General features: G+C 40.0%; 1 long non-coding RNA gene across 1 annotated transcript; it reads left to right on the top strand.

Moving 5' to 3' along the window:
* Positions 1–262: 262 nt before the first annotated feature.
* On the top strand, positions 263–6,113 carry LOC110360462 (uncharacterized). The gene is made up of 3 exons (XR_002416369.2): positions 263–1,697; positions 2,231–2,323; positions 5,459–6,113. It is a non-coding gene; the product is annotated as an uncharacterized LOC110360462 (long non-coding RNA).
* The last annotated feature ends 433 nt before the right edge of the window (positions 6,114–6,546 follow it).

Here is a 6,546-nt window from a genome sequence, read left to right as displayed (position 1 = left end):
GAGTTATGTGTATGAATTTGGTTAAATCACATTGCAGGAAATCCTATCCCCATGGAGTTTTGCCATTGCCAGTGAAATTCAGCTGCATCTCTCATCAGGTAAGGATCTCAGATGGGTTCCACACCTGGAGTGAAAGGACACTGTCCTCCAGAAGGGGTACGAACCCCAAACCAACAGTGATGACCAGAAGATTTTAAACAGCTGCACTTTGATTTGGTCATTTCAGGTGGAGCAAATGACTCTGTGAGCTGGTATAAAGATTCACAGGCATGTCATATGGATGGCTGGTTTCCTCTCCCAACAAGAACCTTGCTGGGAATCACAGTCACTGCTATATGTCATTCTACTCTTGAGTAATACTGTTGTGTCGGCAACACGGCCCCTCCAGGAAAGTGGGAAGTAATGCCAGCTCCTGCAAGAAATTTGCCACCCAGCTGAGCTCTCTCAGAACAGTAGTGGCTTTTCTACGCCCTATATTTGTCAATAATTTCTGCTCATGGGGTTGGTCAGTTCTTTGTGGCTAGGGAAAGTTGTAGCCCTTTATCAAATGCAGCTCTCAGCCCTGCCAGATGTGATCTGCTTTTCATTTAAAAGTCTTGCAGAAAGCAACCAAGTGTCTGAGCCGTGCCCAGTCCTCCTGGGCAAATTCTTTGCCACCTCAGATGTTAATTCCTAGAAACTCTATTGTTGAGAGCCACGGTCCTTAGAGTTCTGCTGAGCTGCGGATCCTGGAGAGGCTTAAAGACATTTTCTGCTGCAGTCGTTTGGAACGGCTCTGCATTACTGTGATCTCCATTACAACACAATAACAGGAAACGTTTCGGTGGCCTCTGCAGTACTTGGCATATTATTTCACTTTAATGCTCGTATTGTTTGAGCATTAATAAAACTGGAAACTGTGATATAATTAAATCCATTCTTCCTACAGAGAAGATGACTGTCTAAGATAGTGGCAAGAGCAGCAGACTCACATGTCGCCTGGAGGAGAGAGAGCCTTCCCCTTGCCAAGGCACAGCAGACACGTGCTTGGGTTTATATCCTTATGCATAAAAAGAGCTCCAGTTGAGAGCTGGAGACCTCTTGTACCTCTGGATCCAGCACCATGAGACTTTATTTCTTGAGCTATAAGATTATCCTGTTAGACCAAAGGATAAACTGTTCTCATGATGCACAACCTGGGCCACTCACGGGATAAGATTTTACATGCAGAGGCCAAATAAATGATAGTGCCATGGCTTGTTTGAACCAGCTGAAATAAATATCTGAAGTCAGGGTTCTGAGCAACCTGAGCTGGTGAAGATGTCCCTGCTCATGGCAGGGGTGGCACTGGGGGAGCTGGGAAGGTCCCTTCAACCCAAACCATTCCGTGATTCTATGATTCTATGATTCTGTTATGTCATATCTCTCCAAACAGTCTGAGTCAACAAAGTCCCTCGTGTATTCAGTCTCCTTTGCTGTATGCTCAGAACTGTTGCAGTGACCAAGAAAATGTGTTTCCTGAAATGCAATGAAGATTTTCCTTTGGCCACACTTGAACTTCTCTTCTTTGCAAGAGTCCAGCTGTAATTGAATCTCTGCTAAACTTTTAATGTGTCCTTTTGACTCTTGATTGAATCAATACTAAGAAAAAGTCACTTTCTCCAGTGTCACAATACACAAATTAGCTCAGAAAATTCCTGCATCAAGGAATACCACAGGTAGTTAATCGTTAAACTGATATTTTTAAAATGTTGTTGAAAATAGAACCATTAAGAACATCCTGTGTTTAGTAAGTTTTATTGGAGATACTAATGGAAAGTTCCTAGAAACACTTTTTTCCCAGCTCAAGAAGTTATTAGTGCACTGGTAGACCACAAAGATTCAAATCTGGAATTGCAAAATATTGCTATGAAATAACATTACACTACAAGTTTTCAGATTTAATCTCATACAGTAAGTGTCTCTGTGTGATCTCATCATAGGGCTTTAAACACTAAAACAATCTTTCTGTAGCCATCAACTTACACAAAGCTTTCAGGAGAGTGATTTTCCTCCTTCTATGCTATCACTTTGAAAAATGTGTCTGCATGGTGCACTTTCCAATATAAATGCTCTGAGGAACGGGCAAGAAAAGAGAGATTATTGCAGCTGCTAAATTCTTCTTCCACTAATGAAATTGAACAAACAGTACGGAAATGAAAATTGATTTTTATGTGTTGTACATATTTAACTCCAGCTGCAGATTTTGCAGGGCAGATCCAAACATCCCCATTTCCCTGGAAAAGTTCAGAGCTTGGGGGAGGACAGCAGAAAAGAGGGTGAATGGCTGACCAAGCTACTCAAGGTAACAATAAAACTGTTCCATATATTTTCAGTTCACACACCATTTTTTTTTTCCCATTTCTTAGTCTACTGCATACTAGCAGAGACATTCGAAGGATCAGAGCAAAACTCAGAGCTTCAGAAATAGCGAGTAATTTGGGAACAAGTGAGAAACGTCTAAACTGGGTTGCTCTTTCTACTTCTGCAAATCACCTTCCCAACCTCAGCCAAATGGAAATGCTTTTCTCCCTTTCCACACCTATCATAGGGAGCTAAAGTGACTCCGGGTCATTTCTTCCCCGTCCTACACACAGTGGAAATGGAAACTTTTCATTTGGTATTGGGTTCAAATCAGTTTACACCAAGCGGTGTAACACTGATCACAATCTCCTCCATTGATTTTAAGTTGACTTGGGATTTCATGCTGAAGTTCTGGTCAAAAAGACATCCTGCTTAATTCAAGTTTACTGTCGACTTCTGCTCACTTCCCTGGATTTCAGGATACAGCCATTTCACAATATGTCATCCCAAACCTTTGCTTAAATGTCAACAGCTGCCTTTGTTGGCTACTGATCTAGTCAGAAGCTAAATTCTCTTCTGAGCATGGTTTTAGGAATGGCAAATATTTTAGATGGCTGTCATCATCACGTCTGAGGAGTTGGAAGAAGGTTTTTTGTTGGCGGAAGCCAGTTAGAAACCTGCGATGCAGCACAACATGGATTTTCAAAAAGACTGAAACAGAAAAAGTTTGTCCTGTTCTTCGTGGGGAATCCGAGAAAAATCCAGGTGTTTCTCCTGACTTCACTGTGAACCACATGCTGCGAAAGGTTACAAAATTGGAAGTGGGGGGAAAGTTCAGAGGTTAAAGAGCTCGTATTTCTACATAACATGACCTTATCTCAGTGGCAACTCAGTTCTCATGATCTGCTGCTGTGTTCTCACAAAGATAAGTCTCCTAAAGATACAGAAGAGTGTTTTAGAAAGGAAAACAGGAGACTGTGCTCACAGCAGTTTCTTTGAAAAGTTTGCCTGCCTGTGAGTTACAAGATACAGTACTTAAAATGTCAAATCAAGCAATCTGTTCTGAAAGGAAAATTACCAAAGCAATCACAGACCTTGATTTCCTCTAGACTCATGGAGTACTGACAAAATTATGAAAATCGCTTGGCCACCCAGAGCCTTAATGTCGAAGTCCCAGGTCAAGGAAAGCTCAGGCAATTAGCCTGCTGCTCTAATGACATGCCTGTTTGATATAGTAGCTGAATAGCACCCTGATTGCCTATAATATGATTATGCACATTTTGGGCTGCTTTAAAAAAAAATTTGATGCCTTGGAAAAATAGAATCTAATTTCTCTGGCATTTCTGAAAGACCTTTGTCTCCTGAAAAGCCAAGGGCATATTTCAGCTCCTTATGTTTCCACAAATATGTTATTAGATTCACTCACTGACCTACCTTTAATGAGTAGAAGATGTCATTGTTGAGAAGGATATTAAAACACAGTAGCATGAAAACATTGTCCCATCACAAAGCCAGTTTCTCTTCACGTCCTGTTTAAAAAGACACAAGGAGGTGAAAGAAGGTCACTCCAGGTTAGATATCATTAACAATTCAGTTACTGAATACACAAAATAAATTCTGGTAATCAGAAAAACACTCCCTTTTCTCCCCTTTAAAAAGAAGACAAATTTTAAGCCGATCTGTCATTTCGGAAAAGTTCAAATACATTTTAATTTTATTTTTTTCTTCCTAGGTGACATAATTTTTCCTTCTGGCTGGTACTAGAATGGGTGGCATTGAGGAGGGCAGGAACAGGATTAGACTTAAACTTTCTGGATGTTCCACATCCTAATGAAAATCTTTGCAGGATCACCCATAGCTGTGCCACTCTGCCATACCAGAGACTGATTTACAGCCAAATGAAAAAATAAGCAAGGAAAAGACATCTATTCTCATCGAGACATACAGCCAAAACATACCAAGCAAGCACACAGCAAAAAAAAAATGTTACTGCGAGGAAATGTCTAAAAGACACCTAAGAACTCATTGGTTTGTGCTCAGAAGCCTATTTGTTGGTGATATGTTGAATTAATGTCACAGGTAAAGCAGACCAGAAATCTGAGCACAAACAACAGCTTGAGATATTCAGTATTTTTTCAGGACATGGGGACAAAGAAGCCAGTGACACAGCCGAGACTAGAGCTGCACAAATGTGAGATGAAAAAGGGGATGGAAAAAAAATTCCCAGACCTAATTCAATATTTGGTTTGGGAGGTGATCTGGCTTCTTTTAATCTAGAGCTGTTTGCATATTCCGACCAGTGGGACCATCACTCTCTTCAGCTGTGCCATAAAGCATCACTTGTAGCGTTTGGGGCAAAACCACAGTGGTTACCTGCACCTCCTGAGCGCTGACTCTGGAAATAGGTCAAGGTCCTCCAGTTTGGAGCATTTCAACTTTTTTCCTGGCATTATGTCCCTGACAGTCTAATCTCAGGCAGGACTATTTATTGACATTTAAAAAAAAAAAAAAAAAAAAAAAGAAAAGAAAAAGAAAATCCCCTCTTTAGAAGGAGGAAAGGGAAATCTAGAGGTGATTAATACTGTAGGTCTCACATACAATGACTGCCTGTGTCTCACAAATGCACCAACGAGATTTAAAGCTGATACTTTTTGGTTTCCCAAGGAGAGGAGTGGGAGCTTGGGAAAGCTCCTGACCATCTTCATACATATTCAGGGTTTCTTCTTTGTTTTCTGATGAAGGGATAGGCTCTGTCCTTAGACTTCTGAACGGTCCCTTGACACCAGCCCTGAAGATTTTTTTTTATTTAGGCCAGCCTGGAATGGTTTGAATTTGGATCCAGTACTGACAACATAGCAACTTGGTTTTAAAGGGGTTTTAACCTAAAAGGAAGTGAAAATCTTATGTAAATTCACTTCTGCAATTTGAAAGTTTTTCTGTTCAAAAAAAACTTTCTTTCCTTCCATTTCTCCCTTCATTTCTGGTGCTCCTGGAGATTATCAACTGAGTTTGTCAGAAAGGAGGGGAGACGAAACCACTAGCAAAAAAAAAAGCATGGAAATAGCATTTTGCACTAGACTTTCAGCTGAAAATAGATGTCTATATTAACATTTATACCCTGTGCTCCACTTTTCAGATGTGGCACTAAAAACTAATCCCCCTCACCAGCCGAGTGACATCCACCCCAGGAAAGGTCCCAGCACTCCCTCCGTGAGGGCTCCTGAGAAAAGGCTTCCCAAACCACCTGAACTTTCAAGGACCAAACCAGCAGAGACAGAAGGAAAATCAGTCAAACCTCAGAATGAACTTTAATAAGAAGAATGATCTGGAATAGCTAATAAAAAGCATATGAAATCCTAAGCAATGCTGATTTTCTCTGTAGCTAGGTGCAGAAATGACCCAAACTTCTTTTCTATATTTTTATAAGACTTTATACTAAAACGTGGTCACTCTTAATCAGCAGAAAAGACTGCTGCTGATCTCTAATTTTGCAACCACGTTATTTCAAATGTTGTTTTCCTGTTGTTAATAATGTGAGAGGAGAAGAAAACAAAGCTAAAGACGTGAAGATGTAATTAACGAACACATACATCAGTCCACTGTGCTCAGTACTAGAAAGAGCAGTGCATCAGTAAATATTTACAGAACTTTAATATATTGTGTTTCTATAATACATTAACACAAGTAGACTATATATATGTTACTTGGGAAGATGTTACATATTCTGGTTTCTCTCCTTTAGTTTTGGGGTCCATCATTAGTGTCTTACAGAAGGATTATTTGAAATTCAGACTGGCAAAAAGGGAACTAAAGAAGTTCAGCTGCCATTCATCTAATTCAACATGTCTTATAATTATTTTGTCCTTCTCTGCTAATGACTTTCTGACTCTTTTATCCCCTTGGTACCCTAGGGATGTACAGCATTATCTGTGCACATCAATATTTTTCATAGGACATATGTTTTTACTTTGTAGCAGACTTTCTTCATAGCTTAAAAGTAGCAAATAGAGGTCTAATAAAAATTGATGTTTGTATCCCTTCAACACCAGGTATAGATTTTCGAGGCAGCAAGTAGGATTTCATGTTGGAATCTGTATTGCTGGTGTTCCTGCTTCTCCACACAGCCAGGAAAATAAAATCAGGCTGCTGAGGCTTTGGAAGGGAAAAGCAAATCAACCAACAAATATTTGGAGAGGAGTAATTTGGGAAATATTAGATAAACTT

The sequence above is a fragment of the Columba livia genome, chromosome 13 (assembly GCF_036013475.1).
Source record: "Columba livia isolate bColLiv1 breed racing homer chromosome 13, bColLiv1.pat.W.v2, whole genome shotgun sequence".
Lineage (NCBI taxonomy): Eukaryota > Metazoa > Chordata > Aves > Columbiformes > Columbidae > Columba > Columba livia.
The sequence above is the reverse complement of the archived record's forward strand: the minus strand, read 5'-3'. Positions and strand labels throughout refer to the sequence as shown.